The sequence below is a fragment of the Pinus tabuliformis genome, chromosome 7 (genome assembly GCF_031772625.1).
Source record: "Pinus tabuliformis cultivar Carrire ecotype Pingquan chromosome 7, CPIR1, whole genome shotgun sequence".
Taxonomy (NCBI): Eukaryota; Viridiplantae; Streptophyta; class Pinopsida; order Pinales; family Pinaceae; genus Pinus; species Pinus tabuliformis.
The window spans coordinates 603,245,071-603,270,319 of NC_142293.1; the positions used below are offsets into that span (position 1 = coordinate 603,245,071).

Genomic DNA, 25,249 nt, shown 5'->3' on the forward strand with positions numbered 1-25,249 from the left:
AGAAATTAAAAAGAAATGAATCAAATATGTAAGAAAAAAATGCATACTTTGACACCTCCCAGACAACGGTGCCAAAAAGTGACGAGCCTCAATATTCCAACAAGAATGCTGCAACTCCCAAGAATACCAACTTTAATTATCAACCCAGATTTCGTACAAACTTAAGAGGTATCAATGTTATATTTGTAGCATACAATGTGTCCCTCCTTTGCTTTCATGTTGTAATGGAGTGCATGTAATGAAATCAAATCATAAACTAATTGCAGAAAATGAAATTCTTAAAATGGAAACCTTAACCTATTGTAAGAAGGAAATAACAAAGAAATAAATCGATTCTAATTGAATAATGTAAATATCATGAAATAAATATTAGTAATTACATTTCCAATAGTTTATATCCATTAACAGAGTTCATTGGATGTGGCAATCAAGAGAACCATCATTGTATTATCCAATCCTTAAATCTGTCCATTAGCCCAAATCGGTGAAATGTTTTGCATGGGTAAAGAGGCAAGTCCTAAGTGGTATCTAGTCTTCCCTAATAATTTATTTAGTTGACTCAACCCTAAGCGAAAATAACTAAGCTTCTTGAGCGAATCTAGGCAAGTATATACATTTTGGAAGGCTGCTACAAGGTTTCGTATAGTTTAGTACATGAAACAACATATTTTATCTAGGGAGTTATAATTCACTGAATGACAAAACAAATCAAATCCAAATTTGATGGGACAAATTTTTTTGTTGACTAGGATTTCTTAGGTCTCCATTCCAAGTGGAATCAGTCAAAAAAACCTCTGTTAACCCACACTACAAAAAGGTAGAAAAATACTAGTCTAAAAGATAGAAATTTGAGAACTAGTGAGCTAGTAAATCTATCAAATTTCTAATATAATCAAGTGTAAATGAAATGGGATAATTTTTGCTATTAAATAGAATTTTCTTTTATCTAATTCAAGTGGAATCAACTCGATTGAAGCTCGTTAGTATTCTCTAAAAAATAGCAGAAATTTACTCTTATTTGCCACAAGGGACTTCTATAAATCTAGATTTGGGAATCAAAAAACTAATACAAGTAGCTCAATGATTACTATGACCTTAAAAAAATGTTCCAATGAGGAATTAGGTTTGTGATCCTAGAAAATAACTTTCTTCAATCATTTAACCCAATCCTACAATAAGAAATCATTAATACTAAATGAAAAAATACAAAAAAGACAAGAACAAGAGATGCACGTGAATAAGAAGTGAAAGGAAGAAAAGTAAATGATACAAAATGTCTTTGAGGCTCCTAGGATGGTGAAGCCCAAGGAAAATCAGATTCATATGAAGGATACTGAGATTTAGAAGCTAAACATGGAACCAATCTTCATTATTTCCATCAATACAATTACATCCCTGCAAGAAATGAGAGTGAAGCTACAAAAATACGAGTTCTCTCCCCAAGAAGACTAATAAAAATCCAACCCTAGAGGAAAATTGACTTGGCACTTATAAAAAATTATTGTGAATCATTCCCCATGAAAGGAGGAATCATTCCCCACCAAAATCCCTTGATTAGTGGATCTCGTTCCCAATACTAGGAATCTGCATTAAACGGCAGGGACCACATTCCTAGATTTTCTCAATCATTGGAGCTCCACAATTTGTGCCATAATTCCATAATATATTGTTGATTTATTATTTAATATTGATCCTCCTATAGTAGGGATCAGGTCCCTAGATTATCTCCTCCTCTGAGTCTCCATAATCTATCCAATATTCTCACAATATTCCACAAAAATAAATAATATTAGGCACAAATATGAAATTATCCATAAGCCTTCCTAATGAACATATTAATGTTAAAAATACATTATATAATGCAAAAATAGAGGTTTAATGTGTTGAAGGATAGTTATATGGGCCTTAATTTATGTGTAATTTAGAGGCCCATCAGAGTGCTCCCGGAAATTATGCAGAGATGTCCTCCCAGTGACTTCCCTCAGCCATGACTCACTGCTCTCAAAAACTGCACAGAACTATCCTCTGGTCCCTATGTTGTCCTAACTTGTTTTCCCTCTAGAAACTACGTGGAGGTGTCCCTTAGGGTCCCACCTTGAAGCATCCACTGGTGTGCTTAACTACATAATTTTGCCTCCCAGTTGCCTCTGCGCAGTTTTCTTCAAAAGTGAAGAATGTGCCTCGAAGTTCCTTGTCCAAGGCTTAGCTATGATTTGTATAGTTTCAATGATGAGTCACCCCTCCTTGTCACCTAGAACTACACAGTACACATTTCCTGAGCCCTCTCCCAGCCTGTTATCTTTCCCAGACCCGAAACATGGAAAACAATGAATCATGCTAGACTAGGAGGTATTGGATTTGATGTTGTCTCGTCATGAGTGAATTGCAGGCACAAGTACACTGGTAGATCATGGCGAGACGATAAACAAGATGAAGGAGTGCACATGCTAGAAGAATTACTTGCAGTTGGACGGATGAACAAAGCACATCAAGCAGCAAGCGAAAGGAATACATGCATGGAACCATCTTACAAGACCAAGACAATTGAGCACCTTGCAGCACCAAGCCATGTGAAGGAGAAGATAAAGCAAAATTAGAGTACATCCATCACTTAGCACTGCAAAAACTTGATATGGACACCACAACCAACCAATAAATGTCAGTAGTTTCGTGTCAAGTTGTGTCATGAGTTGTCAAGGCCGCATCACCACTACGGGCCATATCTATTGTAATTGAATGTAATGTAAAGCGAAAGTCCAATGGAAGCACATAAGAATTTGAAGAGTCATGTTAGTTGAAAATTCATAGGAAGTTGAATGGTCATGAGGGTAGTCCAAGAGTTACAAGGGTCAAGAATCATCCTTAGCTATATATACCCCTCCCATTGTATGAACAAGGACTTTTGACCTTGGCTCCTCCCACATAGCCTTCTGAGTAGATAGTCCATTCTTTGAGGAGTGAGGAGTGGCTCCAATGTCCCACTACTGGGACTAGTGATGTATAGTGTACGTATGTGTGTTGGGACTCTTTCTTAATTCAGAAGTTTGTTAAGGCCAACACTTTTTCATGCATGATTTGTAGATGTTTGTAAGACTATTCTTTCAGTATTTGTAATGCATGTTTGTTTCACCTGTACTAAGATAATTGAACTACTTTAGTTGTCTTAGTAGTTACATTTTTGGGAATGTGTTGTGTTTGTTATCATTGTTGTCTCATCCCTGTGGACTTCTCTACAGGATACTAGACATACCACCCTTATGTATTAGTTATCACCTCTGTCACATCCTTGTGGACTACTCTACATGATACTTGATAGACCATATTTGTTTTCTAGTTATAATGGCTGTCACATCCATGCGGACTACTCTGTTAGGTGGTGTAGGTGTTGTCCCCTTAACTTCGGTTTTAATGACTCCCACATCTACTATGGACTATTTCGTTGGACGCTAGACATACCATCCCTAGTTTACGTGTGTCTCCTCGTAGGTGGTACCACTACCTCTCACTTAGAGGCTCACTTCACTCTCCCCATTTGCAGTAAGAGAACCTAGACACGAGGTACATTACGCACTCACAAAGCACACTTACAATGATGTTTGAAGATACGAGCGTAACACTATCATATGATGATAGCCAGAGCCAAGGAAAATCTCTAAGTAAATGGAAATTGAGCCTTTATACCTGATGGGACTCCTACACAAAATAGTGTGTGGTCTAGTTGAGACTTCATATTGGGGAGATCCCCTTGGTTGATGGATTTCTAGCACTGTTAACAGACAAGTATATTCATACCCTGGAAAACAAGCCAAAAACTAGAAGTTTGTGATTATAAAGTACAAAAGCATCGAATTGCTGTCAATTTGGTCCCACATTTTATTTTTGGCATTTGAATATAAAATTATTTAGTGACATATGTTTTCTAATTGGCTCTTATGAGCAACACTTTCTTGTTTATTTATTTATTTTGCATGTCAACAAATTATTATGCATCAACCACACATACTAGATTTATTACAAAGGTAACTATGGTTTTTAAGCTGTATTAAGTACCTTATGCATAAAGATAGATGCAAGAACAATTTTTCATAAATTCCCATGTAGGAAACATGAAGCTTATGAAGAAACTGTTGTTGAATCTAAATGTTTACAAATAATTGTTTTGAACATGATTTTTGGTGTTTCTCAAATAATATAAGTCAATGGAATTATGTACTTCTACATAAAACATTGTAATATTTGGCTCTCTTCAAATGCAGTGAAGAAATATTTGCTTAGCAACCATACTTAGAGGCCGAATCATCTAATTTATCAACCACTAACAAAATAAATAGATCATGGATGTTATTGCAAAATCACTTGCATGTTCGTGAACCCAATTTAAATTACTTACTGAGTTGAAGGATATCAAGGATCACCTGTTGAATGTCATATGATTAACTGAAGAGTCTTGTAGCAGCATGTATCATAGGATATTGTTTTGTTCTCCTCTTTCTCCAAGATTTCTTACCCTAATACCATGACATTCTCTTCTTTATGGAATATGAAACAATAAGCCTAAGAATGACAGTGTTGTCTACAATTTTTTTCCTTTTTAAAAAGCTTTTACCCTCTAAGAGAAAAGTGGGCTCTCAACTATTAAAAAATAATACTATTTCCTTGCTAGGAAACTCTACAAACTATCATAATTTATATGGATGGATACTTTTCTCTTGGGTTTACTAGTAGAAAGATAATAAAACCAGCCTAGATCTACTAAGTACCGCGAGGATTCAAATCTCATTTCACTCTAAAAAAGGTTTTCATCTCAAGAGATTTTATCCCTCTCAACCCTTGGTAGATTTGGAGTTAAAAGGGATCTAGGCTAGTTCAATTATTAACTATTAATATAATTATTAATTTTATGTCTTATTTTATTTTTTATTTTTACTTTAATTTAATTTTAGTGTTTTTTTTTTTTTTGACCAAGTCAAAATGTTAAACAGGACATTACATTACATCTCTTCCATACTCAACTAGAGAGAATCTCTCGACACAAAGAAGACTTCAGTTTCTAACTAAATTGTTTGTCCTCTTAGTATTTTATCCCACTTAAATAACTATAAATTTCCCCAAGATGTGCAAAGAAACACTAATAGATTTATTAGAATAGTAATTAAGATATTAAAGTTATATATCGCTAGGAAAAGTTAAAAAAAAATATGCATTGATACAATTATCGAGAAAAATAAAAACACGTTAACCACATTAGGAAACTCCCTTAGAAAAAAAAACTTTAACCATATTATGGAAAACCCTTAACAAAATTATCTCTCAAAATATGCTCATGATAAAAAATGAGGAAATATTTGCTTTCCATGAAAGAGGAAATGATTTTCCTTCAAAATATATGACATCCCTGGACCTAGACTAATTTCCCAAACTAACTAATTAGCTAAAATATAAAAATAGGAGGAAACGTGACCTTTCCTGTGCAGTCAATAGACCTCCCATGTGACATTGCCTATACCATTATTTTTGTTTCTATTGCAATGAATGTCCAATGTTGAGACTGAGATTGTTGTTATGCCTTATAAAGTAATTGTAATCTTCCAAACCAAACCATCTTTAACTCAATGTTATAATCAAACCACTTTGTCCTATCTCTCCTCAATAGTTTCTCAAAGAGCTGACCACCTAGGTTTTGTTTTAGTTGTTGGTCATTACCATGGTAATATTCAAAAATCCTATTCTCAGAAATAGAAAATTTGCATCACTTGAGAGTCCAAAAAAACTATTTTATCTAGATATTACCATATTCAATTATTTTGATTATTTATTTAAGAGAATGAAGAGGTATAACTATCTAGCCATGCATAATCTTTAACTTTAAGAAACACTTTCCATTTGTGAAAAGTACCTTTCTCTACTTTCTATCTAAGCATTGATGTTTTCTAGTCTAAAGTTCATATATCTGGTAATATGTGGAAAATACCTATGGAATTCACTTCAGACAAAAAATTGACCTGTATAGATGTCATATCAAAGTTAGTTGATGGATTTTCGTGAAAAAAATAGAAAACATCTACTTCTCAGTGAAAATACAATCATCGCTCTAACACATTCATATTGGTTAGAGTGAGAAAGGGGAGTCATACTATTTTGCCAATGAAATTATCTTATTTGTCCCCATATGTCAAACTCGACACACCTTTCTATGCATATCAGATAGAAGTTGAGGAACCTAGTGTTGGTATTTTGTGTAAGGGAGGGTCAAAGATCAATAGGTTAACTAAGGAATAGAAAGGGACTCCCTTCATGGCTTAAGAAAGAACATCCTTATATTATGGTGGGATTCATTGGAGATTTAATCCTATCCTTTCTACCTTTGTCCCAATAAAAATTACTCACATATAAGGTTCATTTGTGCTTTGTATGTTGTTATATCTGCGCCAGGTGTGATAGGGTTCATGAACCTAAGGATAGGAGGGGATTCTAAGAGACATTGTGGAGGGTAAAATGATTCTTATGACATCAAATAATCTATCAAATTTTTGTTGTCTTTGGAAGTATATGGATTAATAATTGTTGTGAGATTCATAAAAAAAATTAATAAGTGTTTTTAAATTTGGTCATGAGAAGTAGTTCTTACTAAAAGAAATTATAAGAATAAGACTTATACAATTTAACACTGGAGTTGGCATGAACCAAAATGTAATATGAATGATGAAGGAAATAATTCTACGAAGGGTATAGCCATAGCATTTAATGCCTTGCTTAATAGAATCATTTCATTTTAATGCTAAGGTTCTATATCAATCACTGATCAATGGTCAAACATGAAAAATCATTTAGAACTAACCACAAAAGGATAGTAGTGGATTGACAATGGCCTTTAGGGAAAATGCCATTGTGTTAGAACAAATCTAACATAGATAAGTTTAAAGGTGAACAATACGAGAAATAATAGGCCTTCGGTCATCTAGATATTACCTGTACAATAACATGAGAAAGAGGCCCTGAACTGATTATAGGTTGTTGGTGGAAAATTTATAGAAAACACAAATTAATGAAGTAACTATCATACCCTCCATGAAAGCTTTAAATTCAAAAGAACTTACACTTTGGGCATCTCAAGTGACCTGATAAGTATTGAATTGGAAACATACCTAACTATTATTACACTATTTAATGAGAGTATAGCCTCTATGCCTCATTTCAGTAATTGCCTTGAAGGATGAATACCCTCACTAAGAACATTTGAAAACCATACATTACCATGATTAGAAAACTAATTTTGGTTCATTAAATACTACAAATAGACTCAGATTCAACTTCTCTTGTCCTTGAAGATATAATTTAGTTAATATTTAATTTCTAGGACAGTAAAATCTATGGCTAGTGTAAGGATTCTCAAAGTTTGACTTGTTTTAATGCAAAAATTTCATGTTGCATCTCTGCATAACTTCCCAAAATTTGACTTAATAGAAAAAGTAAAAAATACATAGGGTGGCTACCTATATTAATAGAATATTAACATCACTTCTAATCTTTTCATGTGACATGCCCATGAAAACTTATTCATATTTTAAAATATGCCACTATTCAAGAAGCTATGTTAGTAACAATTATGTTCGTCCTTTACCATTTTCAATAAAGGAAGAAAGCACATCAATTTTTAGATACAAGGGATAATTTTTCAAATATTTCTACCTAACAATAAGATTGTTGTAGCTAAGAATAATTTGGACCATATATTTCCTTATTTCAACCTTTCCTATATACCTAGTTCCATGCTTTGTTGCAAACTTACATTTCATATGGATCTTTGTTGTAATTGATGAGAACTATCCAACATGTTTCTTTCAATTAAATCTTAAGAAATATTTGAAGGTTAAGCTTAAAGGCAAGAAAGACACAGGAAACTGTGTAGAATAGAAACCATGTCGAGTTTATCTGGAAACACATATTTTTTACATAAGTACATACAATGATGAACATAGAAATTTACATAAAATGATCTCTCACACACATTCCTCCATAAGTAAATTCCTAACGTTAAAACTTGAAAGATATAATAAAGTCAGGAAAACAATCATTAAGATCACTAAGAAAAAAAGTTCTAGAAGAGACACATTTGCTATCTCTCACTTGAAACTTGTGAAAATTCATTCAGAGGTTTCCAAAACATTGATCTATAAGCAGGTCAATTATCCAATATAATGGATAAACTCTTTTGTCTTCACCCCATATGAATATAAGTGTTCAAGTTTTTTCTCACCACTGAAAGAGCATCCACCATCTCAGGCCCTGCAACCATATAAAATCACCCCCTTCCCAACATTCAAGACAAGATTTCTCTATATATCTCAACTATATTACTTCCAGTGTTGTGATTAAATTCTCATCCATTGATATGTGATTCTCGATCCACAAGTTTGAGTTCATTTTCATCATCAATTGCTGTCTTTTTATGTCACTTCTTGGCTCAAACTCATCTGAAATTGGACTAACAAGAATTCAATGGATTTCTGATATCCTTTATGTATCTCCATTTCCCTCTATAAGAACATTACATACTCCTTGATTGTTATAAACATTCCCAGAAGAAAACTCCAAACCGATGTTGTGTGTGATAAATATCCCTTGTAGTGACACTTCATAACGGAACTCTTGATTGATGTCCCAATTTCCTTTTCATGGAAGTCGACATGCAATCATTTTTCAAAACATAATCCTTTACATGTCTAACCTAGTGATTTTTCCAAGAGGGAATCTAGCCTTGAGTTTTATATCAATTCAAGGACATCTAAAAAGAAAAACTCCTTTTGCTAAAAGAGTTGAACAATGAGGATTTTTACTTTACATCTATATGATATAATATTCACTTGTTGGACATTTTAGGCATCAATGAAATGAATATAAAATTGATTGGGATCAATTTACCGCACATTAAATGTTGCCTATTCTTCCAAACACTCCTTTTGTTGAGCTTCAGTGAAAGATTGCATGCAAGAGACCCAATTAGATGCATTTAATCTAACCTTGATTTGGAAATTTAAACTAATGATATTTCTCATTCTCCATACATTTTATGGAGAATACCTTTAAAGAAATCCAGTTGAGGGCATTAGTATAGTAGACATCCATAATACTTATTCTTGAAGATTCATCCCTTATGATTGAAGAGATTCCATATATGGAATCCATACCAATTTTCTTTCTTTCGTGAGCGTATAAGGAGAACTTTGATTTTTCATAAACCCAAGGGCTTCATCTACATCACTTTGAGCCATTGTTGTCAAGAATCTAAGTTGTCTTAGGTCCTATGAACAATAAATATAGAGAAAAGAAACAAAGACATCAACTTTTGTTAATAAACAGGTTTCTGATATTAAAAGGCCAAAATTGGATTAACGTTATTTCTACACAACTCAAAACTGGTTTGAAAAGATGAGAACTTGAAAGTCACTTCTCCCAAAGCTCGCATGTAACGTTAGGTAATTGGACAAAGGAATATATAAATTACCATTGAAATGCAAAAAGTGCTTAGAGGTATTCTAACAGTGGTGTAAGAATGTGGTGCATCACTTTGTGCTTCCTCTTGTCTCATGGAATAATAAGCACTGGAAATATATTCAGTAAGGTCTTTAGGAATAAAAGGTGATACCCTTCATTCTGCTGATATATAAGACCTAGGAAATATTAATCATCATAAGATTAAAACATGCTCAGCATTAGAGTACTACAATTCGAGAATCAATATCTAAAGAAGAGGTGACAATAAATCACCTGAGGATGGAAGACTAAAGAGGAGTAAAGCCTAAAGTTGGTGTCTCACACTTTTGATGCACATATAACATGTGTCTTTCCATTTCTAGATCACTATCCATATCTATTTTATCAAGTATCAGCCACAACATGTCAAAACAAGAGAGCAATGTTGGAGGAAGATTGACATTCTTTGCAGGTGTTCTTCATACATCACACTAACCTCTGTGATAATGAACAACATAGTATAAAACATAACTCAAAATTGAGGTTCAATCATAGAAGTATGATATATTGTACATTAAAATACCAAAAAGAAAACATGAGCCACACTTTCCTTTCAGGTGAAGAGTATACAAGGAACTATTAAATAGCCATGGAAATAAAAGTAGGAAAATAAAGATAAGAACACTAGAGACAGTTAAAGCTTAAATATAAAACTACTAATTTAAAACAAGTAATGTAAAAGAAAAATTATCTAAGAGAAAGGAAACAAAATCAAGGTAAAAGTATATTAATCCTTTTTTACCAATTCAAGTTCCTAAATGGGAGGAAAAATAAGGGCACTAGGATCTTTGTACAAGTCAACATAGGATTTTAAAGAGGTTTTAAATTTCTCCATCCTCCAATGTATCTTAATTGTTTACATCTTCAAAAATAAAAATGTACCTCATACTTTCGATTCGAGATCCAAAATTGAAGAGGACACAACAACTTTAAGAGGGAAAACGCTGAATAAAAGGCACACAAAAGATTTAGTTTAAAAAAGAAGAAGAGATGAATGAATCCCAAAATAAACACAACATTCCATTACATATATCTTCTATAAAGATATTGATAAAACAAAATCCTTTGCTTATATACAAGACACCTTCTATGCTTCCCACATGGTTGACACAACTCCATGAGATCTATCTCTAGAATTCATGACATTCACAAACTCATATTCATGTTAGGGACTCATATGAAGCTACCTTCAAACTAAATGATAATAATTCATACCAACTATGATTAGAAGCAACAAGAAAGACCATCTATCCATTTATAGAGGTTTTCATGCCCACGTTTGCAATGTTGACATCCTGTTACTCCATCACTTCATGAATGGTAGTATGGTTTGTCTCACCCATATTATAAAATTCATCAATAACACATATGCCCATGTTGGGAAGAACTTGATTAATCACATACAAGATCCATTATTTTTGTCACTTCTCTAAAGGTGCCCAAAGATATATGTCGATAAAAAATCTAATGTAGTCAGTCTAAAATAAAACAATTTCCAACTCCAAGGAAACCAACAACTTGAACATTGGAAAGAATAAAGATCAGAAACATAGCAGGGCCCCACCTTCAAGGACCATTTTCTTGGTGACAAGATCCCTTTCAATAGAAGTTGTCAGACCAACACCACTGTCTCCCCAACATGTGGTGTAAACTCGTTGAGTTTCCAAACTAATCATGTGTTTCAATGACTAAGTCTTTGCAACTCCAGGATCTCCCATCAAACGGACATGCAAATAACATCTCATATTCAAGTAAAATAGAAATTTGAGCAATAAATGTAAATTTTCCATTGTACACAGATTCTACAAACCAGATAAGCAAGAATAACAAGGCATTTTTCTTTGATAAACACCAATTAGATAATAAAGTTTCTCTGTAACCGATCATTAGTAAAAGAATTATACCTCATTCCATCTTTGAGTTATATAGTTGGGGCACCAAAAAGAAGCAAAATGAAATACTTTTTTACATCCCCGTGTCCGAATATTTCTTGAGCTAAAGAATGCACAATCTTCTTGTAGATGTTCCCATCCTTAGAAAGTCGTTATATTTGTTCATGTTTGTCACCTTGTAAAACTTACCTACGGGTGTTTGAAATCAATGAATAAAATAAGCAATATAGAGAAAACATGGATCAAATAGAAAGCCTCCATCCATAAAAGAATTTTCAAATCAATTATGAAAGCAATGAGTGGACTGTATTCATTTGAATGGTTAGCACATTAAACCAGTTTCAAATTGTAGACATTTCAATTTAGATATTGACAAATGAGGAGAAATGACAAATAATGAATAAACACTAATGATTCAAAAAGGAAGGATTCATAATGACTTTGGACTTATTTGACTGCTAAGGCGCATAATTTTATACAAGAACACAAACAATCCCTAATTAGTGCTTAATGTTTGGATGTGAGAAAACCCTTCACTTTGTCTTTAAATAACATTGAATCTCATTCATGAAAAATGAAAATATTACCCCAAATGCGGGTGTTCACAAGGTATGATGTGATGGTAGAGAAAAGGGCCAAAAAGTGGCAGGGCCAAAAAGTGGCATATCCACATGGCCACTCGTAAGCTCACACACATCGTAATAAAATTGTCTTACAATCTTCATAAATGCCTTTCAATGTGGCACTCAAACCAACTTACCAATGCCATCCCGCCTCGGCTCTGCATCATGGAAACCTCAGGCCCTATTCGGCCCACATCCTCATCTATTTCTATTCCTCTACCTCTGAATTGCAAGTGCCCCCTGGCTATCGTGGAGCCAAGCACCCGCATGACAATAGCCAGGAGACACAATATTCTCTGCAGCATAAAATTCGGAAAGGTAAACCATTATTCGCAGAGCCTAGTATGTAACCTAACCCTTTCTTCTGAGCCTTCTGCCTTTGATAATGCCACGCAAAGTGACCATTTCCACTTAGTGACTACTTCTCATAGTCAATTCCTTTCCCCTTATGCAATTATGCCTCGACTGCACCAGTGAATGTGTAGCAGGAGGGGCAACAGCAGAGGTAGAATGCCCCATTCTTTGCCCTCCACTGTCTCTGACTCCTCCTCCCCCTCGTCAAATCACTTCTCAACTCGTTATCCTAAAACTCATAGTGGCAGAGGCTACACTCACACTGTTCGCACCCAGCCTTCGCAAACCTGTCCATCAGCTACTGCTCTCCCTTCCAACACTTAGCACTCCAACTATACAACTCAATTCACATACCAATGATATTTGGATCAACCTCTTATCAAGGCCACCATTACAGTCACGTTTCAGGGTGAGCCTTCTATAACATAGAAGAATCGAGAAAATCTGGTAGAGAACGACACGGGTAAACCATCGAAAGATGAGGATGACCTTGATGCCTATAGATGTCTAATTCTTGAAGAACACCCATCAGCACCAAATGACAACTAAACCAACACGTGTCTTCAGGTTTCAGGTTCCTGGCACCCAGTCCTATGGGTTTATTTTTGCATTTTTGAGAAAAATAGTTAGTTTTGAAGCTACTTTCAATAGAATATCGCTCTATGTTCACATGCTAGTTTCCCCTCCAAGCAGCAAATCTATTTTGGATTGGACTGGTTTCCCTCTTGTGGGTAGTCTTCATTTTGTTTCTGTTGCAATATTCCATGAACCTTGGCTAAGAACTGCAAAGGCCAGAGCCTCCATGTATCATTTTGTTACAGTAATAGATTTTATACATATTTGGAAAAAGAAAGAAGAAAAATGAAAATATTAATGGTGGAAATAATAAAAAATCATCATAGATAATCTTAACTTTAATTGAAATCAAAGATTAGACTCCCATTTTTGAAAAATGAAACATATCCAAATTTTACTTGAACTACAAGGGAATGAGGAAGATGTCTTTATAGAAGATGTAAAGGTACAATAAAAATTACTCTTAATATGTTTTCTTCAAATTTGTCATCGTCATTGCGCCAAGATATGTATCAGTCACCAATCCCACTCATATTGCTCGAAATCCCTTATTAGGAATAGGAAGAAATATTCTAGAGATTTGCACCAGGTCACTCGACCCAACTTGAGGAACAAATTTTCAGTTATGAATGGCTTGTAATATTTTTAATTGTAACAAAATCCAAATCTAATGCAAAAAATAGAACAAATGTAAAAACTTCACATAAAAAACACACCTTCCTCACAAGTTCTCTTCTTATGTGTATTATCATTGATCTAGGTATATCTGCTTTGGGCACATTCTTTGAAAAATCCTAAATTTTAGCATGCATTGAGATTAGTGAAATTAGATGTATAGTTTCTTTGAGTTGAATTTTTCTACTGTGAAATATCTAATATTATACATAGTTTCACCAAAAACTTAATCTGCATCCATAGAGAAAAAGCGACAACAAAACCTCAACTGATAATACTCAAATGAGTTGAATTGTAAGGGAGCATTGAAACAAAAGCAAGAGTAAGTCATTTAGATAAAAGTAATCGATGACTAAATATGAAGCGTAGCCTTAAAGTCTCCAATAATTCATAACTTAGGTCTACATTGCAATCACAAACTTGAATACTAAAGGAAAACCCATTGCAATGTTAAATCTGGTTAGACAACAATGAAAATCAATCTTATGATAAAGTCCATATGGCTTACTAACCTATTCAATAATATTGTAATGGGTTATGTAGCGAGGAAATCATGTGTTTGTCCATTTGTTAACTACACAATTGGTACCTAATCAAAAGGCCATGAAGGTGTTAAATTGTACGGATATAATGTGACCATTTTCTTATAAACATGCCACATTCATGAAGGGGATATGAATTATTTTCATAAGCTAAAGGATGAACGTGTTTGATTAGTTTCAATGTAACGCACCTCCTTACATTCCTAAACTTGGAGTGGTTAATATGTAGACCCAAATCTTGAAGTATGATCAAGAGAATGGGGTCTACAAGTGCCTCGACCTATATATCTATATCTATATAGATCTATATAGATCTATATATATATATATATATATATATATATATATATATATATATATATATATATATATATATATATATATATATATATATATATATATATATATATATATATATATATATATATATATATATATCTATATATATATATATATATACATATATATATATATATATATATATATATATATATATATATATATCTATATATATATATATATATAGATATATATATATATATATATATATATATATATATATATATATATATATATATATATATATATATATATATATATATATATATATATATATATATATATATATTAGTGGTGATTTCAATTGGATGGACACACAACACTTAGATGCTAGGATGAACTCTTAGAAACTACCCTTTGGCTATTGGGTTCGATTGGGTTTTGTGGTATGCCTCTTAGGTTTAAGCTTGTTTGGTCTGTGGGTTTCTTCTTATGTCTAATCTATTACTTAAGTGATGACTGTGATCCTCATTTACCAACTGGAACATATTCATTGTCCACAGTAAAGTATTAATTCTTCCTCCATTTTCTAGTAATTCTGCCAAGTGTAGGCTTAACTAGAAACTATCAATTACTTGAATACATAATAGCTTGGATAAAAAGGGACAAAAAAAAACAAATAAATAAATATGCTAGCATTATGCCAATAATAACTAAAAGTTGTTCCACATAAAAGGGACTTTGCCCAGTTATAGTTAATATTTCTAAGGCCTTAAAATTCACTTACATTTTTGCAAATGGCTACTTAGAAAATCATGTTGAACCTATTTCCCCAAAATGAAGAACATAAGAAATGAAGAATAAGAAACTCACTTTATTTACAGTACCAAGAGCTACCTGCAAGTGCTTCGAAGATATCTTAGCTATATATACCAATACCTTGACTTACCACAACACATGAATAACATCAGAGCCTCAACAACAATACTGCAGTATCTACCTTATCAAAGGTTTTGGAGGAGGAAGGACACATGAGGGAGTTGGAGTCTTACTATGAAAGATAGGGCTCCCATTCCAAATCCTATCAACAATTTATCTCCATACAATAATAAATCATTATGCTACAAGGTGAATGTGACAACACTAAATCAAAAGTACTTTATATTCTTTGGTTGTTGTTCCTCATCTTCTTCTCCCATTGACAACTTGACTCACTCATCAAATATTTTTTTTGCGCTTGTAGTTATGTTAGTAGGAGAGATCATAGGTATATTTTGTATGAGAGTTTGTGAAAAATGGCCAGCAGGTGGCCTACTTTTCCTTTCTAGAAGTGATATGGCATGCTATAAGAACTTTTCTATTTATTTTCCTTTTGCAAACCACAAAACAGAAACTTATGGATTATTTCTTTGGAAACATAAAACTAATTATAATTTTCATACCATTCACCCAATCATAAATTCTTGTCAATCCAAAAGTTTCAAAAAATCAGATATCATTCACCTTAGAATATTGCTTGGATCAGACACACATGCTGCAAGGACTATCAAACACATATATATCAATATAGGCAAAAATAAGAAAGCAAAGTCCCATCAACCTTCCAATCTACTAGAAGCACATATCTTAATAAAGTTACAAACAATTTGGAAACCAACTACCGCACCTATCCAAAAGCCTCTATAGATAGTAATTAATGTCAATGTCATTTAGTGAAAGGAAATGCTCAAAGTATGATTGAGAGCTCAATTTTCAATAATATTGAAGTGAAATTTAACTATTGTAGACCCCATGTGTATGGAAAAGATATAAATACTTCCAAAAATACTCTGATGGCACATTTGAAGTATAGACTCTAATTTATATGTCCAATTTAAAATATAGGAAAGCCAATTACCAGACAAACATTCAAAATAAAATTCACTTCATGTGTTAGTTTCTCTGGTGTAAATATGTTGACTTGAGTGAGCAGAAATTGTCGTCATTGAATTTCATTCTATTAGGTCCTTGATATCCTTTCTAGAAATCAAACCATCGATCTAAAAAGTCAAGGAAAACATTGAAATTTAGTGAGAAGAACAACATACTTATCTGCAAAACATAGTTACGAAAAAAGAACCAACTCTTCTTACTTTCCATGATTAAATGGACCAACTTCAGAGGAACCATAGTAGAATGCATCCAACACAAGTGTTGAGGTAAGGGATATCTTTATCTCCAAATTGTATATATGTTTTCAGGTCAGAGGTACATATAGTTCTCTAGGTATGTAATTATATATTTTTTATGGAGGAAATACCAAATTAATGTTTGAATGAAACAAAACTACAAAAAGATGAATGGATACTAAAATAAACTTACACCAAAAAGAATGCATCCAAAAAAGGTTGAGTTATCTGGAACATTCACCATTCGAACTATTAACTAGACCTAAAGAAAAAGATTACAAAATTAACATCATTTTCATACTAACAAATCAACAAAAATACAACCAATAATTATTTATAAATGATCCAACATATGGACATACATAAGTGAAATTAAAATCTTTTGAAAATTAACCTTATTCAAATTCTTAACAAAATATAGAAAAAAATTGTAATTAGTTTCTTCTAATTAGTATGTATCGCTGCTAAGATTGTATGATAAGTTGGAAATTGCCATAAAAAATTCAAGTTGTACAAAAGCATGATCTGTCAAATCATACTTATGTCTGTGTTGCCCCTTTATTCTATTATGCCAACATAATTGAAGCTCAATGTCTTCTAATCTTTTGAAAATGTCGATGTCATTAGGGTAATCAAACACTCTAGTGCCATCCTTCTTCATAATTCTCTGAACCATTCCAATGTACCAAGTTCCACAAGAAACACTTTGTTTTGTACTTCGAGGAACACCTTTTCTTGTAGTATGTTTAGTAGTGGTAATTGAGTTGCTTTCAAGCAACACCCCACAATATAATCCAATTCCAAAGTTAATTGAAACACCATTTTGTATATCCCTCCCATCTCTCCTAAAGTAGACCCCATTTCTCACTTTCATCAACCCATCTTTGGATAATTTTAGATTTCCAATTTTATTGAATAATCAAACATGCTTTGAACACATCCTTACTGTTAATATCGACTACTAGTTTTATTATTCTTCTTACATTTTCATCAATGGAAACTAAAATTTCTTCCAACTCATGTCTCCACCCACTTTCCATTATTTTTAATTCAGTTTCATTGTGTACCAATGACGATGAAGATTGAAATATAGAGTTGGAACAACTCGGTGAAGAATCATCAACTACTTCATCCACAACTTAGAATGATGGCTAATTTTGATCCTTTTTTCATGGTTTAACCCACCAATAATATTGAGCATAATTTTTTGGTTTCATTCCTAGATTTTATAGAATGTATTTTGCATCCTTCAATCTAATCTTAAGGGCTTCTATAATTATACCCTCGGCGATATTGAATCATACTATGATAATATCTCAATGTTGTGTATTGTTTCTTGGTGAAATCTATTCCAAATGCTTTCTTGCTTCTTATGAGATTTATTAAAATGAATCCCTTGGGGATTTGATTCTTCTTTAGAAACTCTATTAATGGTTCTAATAACATGAAGCAAGTCAATGAAATCATAGTCGCTCTCCACCCCAACCATCCCACCAATTTTTCTAAAGAAGTTCTCACATACATTTGACCCATTCAGGTGCAGAAAACACAACAAGTTAGAGTATTGATCTCGAAAAAACCACATCAACAAAACTATAAGATGAAAAGAATTTTTCACATCTTCATATGCCTCTCTACTAATTAAATTTATGTTTTCAATAGTATGAGATTGTTTTTGTATCCAACATAACCATAATGTGAAGAAATGATGAACTCGTGAGGAATTTCTCACTCTTTCCCGAAGACTCAAACTATGAGACATAAATATGTCAACGTAGTCAACAAAAATCATTAGATAAGTCTTTGTAGCTAGTGCCCTCTCTAACTTTCCACTTGGTGTACTTCTCAACTCTTTCAAACACCTTTGAGCATTACTTGAAGAAATGCATTATGCGGAATTGTAATTTTTCGATCCATCCTCTCTATATCTTGACCCTTAAGTATGGGATCATCCACTTTAAAATAGTGATAAACCATTCTGACATGAACCAACCTTATGTAGTGATTTCCTAAAATTAATTATTTTTGACCTCTAAAAAAAGGATTCACTAGCTTTTTGCCATTGTGGATGTAATATTGGTCGTGCAATCCTGTTACATTGCAACCATTATAAAACTCAGATAGCTTCCATGCTTCCCAAGGAATTTGATATCAAATACCTCATTTTGAAGAACAATCCTTCAACACAATTTGTCTTCTTCTTCTATCCCCATTTGAGGAATGAAAACAATAGGTCCCAAATGTTTTACCACGTGTTTCTTCCACATAGATTCTACCTTTTACCATGTTGGGTGTGGAGCCTAATTATCTTCTTTATTCAAAGGTATCACTGCATTGAACCCTAGTTCGTAATGTGGCAGCAACACCGCCCATAATATTTTCATTGCAAGGGGGGTCTAGGGGGGGCGACAACAATATTTAGGAGTGCCCTCCCACTAGCAGGGGATTGGGAGCAACGTCCTCAAATCTAAAAATATATATAAAATTGCCTTGTAAAATGTTGTAATTTCATAGTTAATTTGGGCTATTCATTAGGCGGAGATCTGACTGTATAAGTTATGTTTAATTTAGGGTTTTTTGCCCTAGAAGGCAACCCCTCGCTATATATGAGGGAATTGTATTGCGTCTATGTAGATCTGTATTCTGAGTGATAAAGAGAGAGGAGATTGTGTGAGAGTGAAGAGGGAATTACAACAGATCTATTGCAAGTTGTATCTCTTTAGTTTGTTGGATAATATAAAAGAAAGGATTGGTTTTTTCCTGTGGAGATAGCCCAAATTGGGTGAACCACGTATATCTGTGTCTCTCTTGTTTTATGTGTTTTTTGTGTTTACATTTCTACAATATATTTTATGTGTTCCATTGCTCTGTAATATATAATTTTCTAAAATGAAATTATTGATAAACAAAATTTTCTTTGTATCTATTGCATGTTGGATGAACAACCACAACAAAATGAGGAAGATGTTTATGTAAAGGGTTTGCAATAATAACACACACATAATGACCAATAACAATGTTCTTAAAATAATATGCTATAATCTCATAGCCTAGAACTCCTTCACCACCTCTCACCAAGAAATGTGATTGGCCTTGGTGTTCTTCTTTCATACCACAAAAACCCGCTAGTGTATCAATTGTTTATATCCACCTAACCTATTTTTTCCTAATTGTTTCATCTTCAGAAAGGCATATAGGAATTGTACCATCCATAACATGTTTTGATTTATAACAAGAATAAAATTTTCTGATTGCCTCAAAAATGTTCTCATACTCTCCTGGGATATATTCCAATGACTTTTTAACTTGCCTTAAATTCGTAGATATTGAAGGACCATCCAAATTCAAGCTAATAAAGCTATGTAATCTAGGACCTCCCCATAACTTGATCATCTCATAAAGGGATTTTGTGCATGTACTATACCTTCTCCTTTATATTGCATGCATCAAGCTATAAAATATGTCCTTGACAAACTCCCAAAATACATATTTACTTTTTAATTTTCCTTACTTATGTGCCTCACACACTTCCTTGCAAAACCTAAACATATCCTTCCTTTCTTACTATTCAAACAACTTTTCCTTTAGGTATCTCATTCTAATAGAGAGTGTAGCAACATTTTTCCTCTCCCACCAAAGGGATATGGTTATCATTTAGAATCCTTGTAGCATTATTGAGTTCATTTTGAGTCAAATAGTATAATTTTCTACCCTTTCCTATATATCCTTCATTTCTTTTATTTGTGCACCTTGATTAAGGATGTAATTGCATCTTAAAGTCATCGCATTATAGAACCATCTTACAAAATTTTCATGTTAGTGAATGAAATGGGAACCTTGTTTTAGAATCCATCTAGAAATTAATATTCCCATGTGTACCATCAATATGTCATTAAATACCCTCATAACATAGCGTGATCTTGGGATGCTTCTTTATGGCCCATAATTTTCCACCCCTTTTATCATCCATTAGGACCTATGTTTCCAATCTCTCCCCATTTCTATGAATATGAGAATACCAGTACCTCCAACATTGTAGTAAAAAGGGATATAATTGATATTTACTAAGATTAAAACTCAATAGAAAAATAAAGATAAATAAAATAATACACAAATTCATATTCAATTTGATTCCAAATTGTTAACTAACACACTTGAAGTAGCAATATTTTCACTTGTTGAACCCCTACGTAATACTTATGGTGATGACAGGACCAAGAGCCTATTCAATCTTTGTTGGAACTTATCATTGGTAGGCTTCTTGGGTCTCCTTACCATGCCACTCCTCAATTAAATGCCCTCATGTGAAGCCTCATTCATAGTGGTAGTAGTGTGCTTCCTTGATTTCATGTGTTCATTTAGAGAACTGACAATATTACTACTTGTCGATACTAAACAAAACCATTTATGGCATTTTGTACATTCCACTCTCACTTTTTATATTTCCTTATAGTTTGCAAGTCTTGCTTCCACCACCTTGAACAAATTAGGCTCTTGTGTCTTATTGAAATCATCAAGAAGTTTGATTGCTTGATCAATATGAAACCGATCTCTAACCACCATTGTTTGTTGTACTTTATTACATGAAGGAATTTCACTACCTCTTCACATTGAAAGGTGTTGTTGGTGGACCACTATTTTCATATGATTGTTTTTGAAGTTGTGCATTGCTCACGCTTCGAAGGAAACATGAACCGTTTCATAATTAATGCAACAAATTTCACAATTGATCTTTATTTTAGACTCTCCCTTTTATGAATATACTTTGAGACTAAGGTTCTCACTTAAAAACTCTTCCATTAAAATTTTCACTTTTTTTCCCAAGATGCTAATACACTAGGTTCAACAACTATTGCTCTTTCCACTAACAAATAAATTTTTTAAAATATCAGTTCTTTATGCATAGGTCCCTCCACATTCTATTCATTTTTTTCAAAGATTAGTGTTATTTCCACTAGGTTTGAACCCTCTGTTTCGACATCAAATGTGCCTAGTTTCCTCTTGATGCCTAACAGTGTTGTATGAACTTTACATTTTTTCTCTTGCTTTGGATTTAAATTTAATCCATCTTGGATAAAATAAAAAGGGTATCCAAATATTTCATCATCCATAATTCCAGCACACATTTTTGCAAATGTACAACTGTCTCAATACCTGACCATGCCAACGACATATTTCTTTTCACTGGTAGCAATTTTATGAACCAGCTCCATCCTTTTTTGCACATAAATAAATAAAGAAGTAAGTAAAAATCCAAACGAATATTGGTTTATTATAAAACAAAGAGAAAGGAAGCAAGGTATGCACCTTCAATTCAAAGCTCTAAAAAAGATGAAGAAATATTACTATTGGGATGAAACATTTTTGGCTTGGTGGGGCATCAGCCCACAGAGCGCGGATCAAAGTCTCACCCGAAGCAGTATGGGGGGATGGTAGAACCAAGTTTTTGCACCCTGAGATGGTCGTGATATCAGTTTATTCCTCCTATTCTTGGTTTCACGTAGGCCATTAAGTTATAGGGCTCTTTCCGCCTAGCCCTTTATTCTACCCTTCAGTACCTCCGCGAAGGGGTACGATTGGCCTTCGCATAGCCCTAACCTACCATTCAGGTACTTTTGCACTGCTAAAGCAACATATAGAACAAGTTTCCAAGTTAGCATTAAGTGTCTTACTTATCTTATTAAACAACCACATTTAGCATCGCATAAATAGATATCCTTAATTGCGTTCGATTATCCAACGTAATTACATACATTTTCACATCACATAAACATTATAAATGAAATTCATACACAATATGACAAGATGCATTAATAGGAAATAAGACACAGAATTTGTAGAATGCTTCTTTTAATTGATATCTTCAAATGACTATAGACTCTATCCGCCCTACGCACATAGCTGCAGGGGTTTGTGCACTCAGCTGCAGACTTTTACCCTAGGCCTCTGTGCACTCAGTTGCAGATCCTCTACCTACACTAAGACCTGAAATTTAGACTTCTCTCCTTATCGCTCAAGACTTCGTCTATAACTATGACTCTTCTGGAATACTTAGAGCTTACTTACTTAGCTCTTTTTATATAATACCATGGTCCACGGACCATGGGTAGATATTTACAACCAACTTTAATTTAAAAAATTAATGGCGGACAACCCTTTATGACTCATGACACCTTCGCGCTCCGGGACCACAAAATGCAGAGACTTTATAACTTTATCACAAAATTAGACCCAAAATATGTGCTTTTAGCCCCAAAGCTGTCCTTTGGGGATCCCGTTTCCAATAGGCCCCCAATACAAACATCATGACTCACCCTTGAGTCACTCGGTAAGCATGGAGATCTTAGCATGGAGACATCCCAACTCAACCCGTATGACTGCAACCTTGGTAGTGCACTGTGCGGCCGCCTGCTTCACGTCTTCAACCATTTTCTTGGTCACTGCTCCTGAATTATTGGCCTGAAGATTTTCCTGAGTTCCTTCAATAGATGTTGTCACTATGTAAGCCTCATCCAACCAGGGCTTTAGTCGTGCCTCCAGAACTTCTTCCTTGTGTAGCGCTGCATCCACCCGTTCCTTCAATTGCTTGGACTCCTGTAGCTTCACTAGTCTCGGTGTGAGCACGATGGTTCAAGATGTGCCTTTGACCTCATCATAACACAATTGTAGGTTGCACGCTTTTGTCTCCAGTCATTGTACATTGGGGTCCTCATGAAAGCTCGTTAGGACCTTGAAAAAGAGCTCAAAAACTTGGGTGTAGTCTGCTACTGCACTCTCGACCACCACTATTGCTTCCATGATAGTGGTTGCATGCTGCTCTTTTATCTCTAGCCGTGTTGAAGGTTGGGCCTTCAACTATAAATCAAAGATCTGCAAGTTCAAATCCAACTGAATCCTCGCTATTTCAATATGTGCATCGCACACCCCTGTAGCTAGCTTGTGGACGCACAGCTCGACTAGTTCTTCCTCAGGAGTGGCCAACTTTAGGAGAATTCAACATGCCAACTTGACAACTTGTATTATATGCTTGTTCTAATTCATCGCTTCGATCACAACGATGATGGAAAAGTCTCGTTGTAGTTCCATCTTCTCATTCTTAATCCAGTGATCACTAATCACCTGGAGGGAGCGGTGCTCACCGGCCCTCAGCTCCACAATCACTCCATCTTGCAAGAGGTGGAGTGCGTCACCAAGAAGCACTGCTAGATTCAATCCTACTCCCTTGACGGTGCTGACAGTGGGCCTGTCAGCTTCATTCTCCATAGTCAGTGCTCCATCAGGCAACACTATTACACTGGAAGCCTTTGCGCGCAACATCTTGGCATCTTCTGAAGTACCGATAGCAAGGCTGGTGGACAGCGTGCCATCCTGTGATGCGCAGGTCTGTAGCTCCTGCAGACATATATGGATAACCCCCAATACTAGTTTCTGCTGCTGCTCAAACTATTGGAGGGCCTCTGCGGTGACATCCCACACCGTGTCATACATGTCATGCAAATCACCCTCGGTGAGGGTGATTGGGTCTAATGATGTTTTAGTAGCCTTTGATTTCTTCCTGGACCCTCCTTTCTCTTGCTCCCTTAGATGCTTGATGCAGGTAGATGTTTCCTGTGGGTCTGTGGCATGTTGTTTAGTCTGCTCATCTGTCTCCTCCTTTGTCTCAGGTGAAGGCGACCTTGCGCCTTTGTCAGAGCCTCACTTTTTTCCACCCATTTTCTTCTCTATTTGCTCAGCGGCATTGCACATTGTTGACCTAGGTTGTCATTGATGTTAATATGGAAATATTCTAGATACTAGATGATGATATGAAGCCAAGGGGAAGCAGAGAAGATCCATGAAGAAACAAGAGCAAGGCCATCAGGAAAGCCAAGTAATGAGTAAGAGTCTGTTAACGGAGGAGTTAACAAAGAAGGCAAATGAAAGCTATCACTTATGCTTAAGAGTATTGCAGAATATCAGAGCAAGAGAGGCATATTGGAAAAGACAGAAGCCATCAAAGTATGAAGGTATCAGACAAGGTCATTAAAAGACATTGTAAAGCTAAAGGAAGAGAATGGAGCAAGAGGAGCCACATTGGAGGAGCAGCACATGTAATACATGCCCAAGAAGAACCGAGAGGAAGAAGTCAGCAAAAGAGGAGTTAACATATCGGAGGAGCATAAACAGAGCTATCAGAGCTACAGGAGGAGCCATATATATGCCAAAGAAGAACTATCGGAGGAGCATAAAGAAAAACAGGCCTCCAATAGTGTATTCCAATATATATATATATATATATATATATATATATATATATATATATATATATATATCGGAGAAATCATATTGAGGGGTTCTATTATGTGCCACTACCCAAAACCCCCGACTGCAATATACATGTGCGAACCCAACGATATATATATGTCCAGGTGTATAAATAGGTGAAGTCCGCTAAATACTTTGGAGCATGTTTTCTTAGTGTATTTCAAATATTTGGGCTCTAGGCCTTGCCACATTAAAACATATGAATTGCAATATATATATATATATATATATATATATATATATATATATATATATATATATATATATATATATATATATAGATAGATAGATAGATAGATAAT

The 25,249-nt window shown here is 34.3% G+C and overlaps 1 pseudogene; it reads right to left on the bottom strand.

The window, feature by feature from the left end:
- Window positions 1-8,939: 8,939 nt before the first annotated feature.
- On the bottom strand, window positions 8,940-13,791 carry LOC149248883 (DNA replication licensing factor MCM7-like; annotated as a pseudogene).
- Between the last annotated feature and the right edge of the window lie 11,458 nt (window positions 13,792-25,249).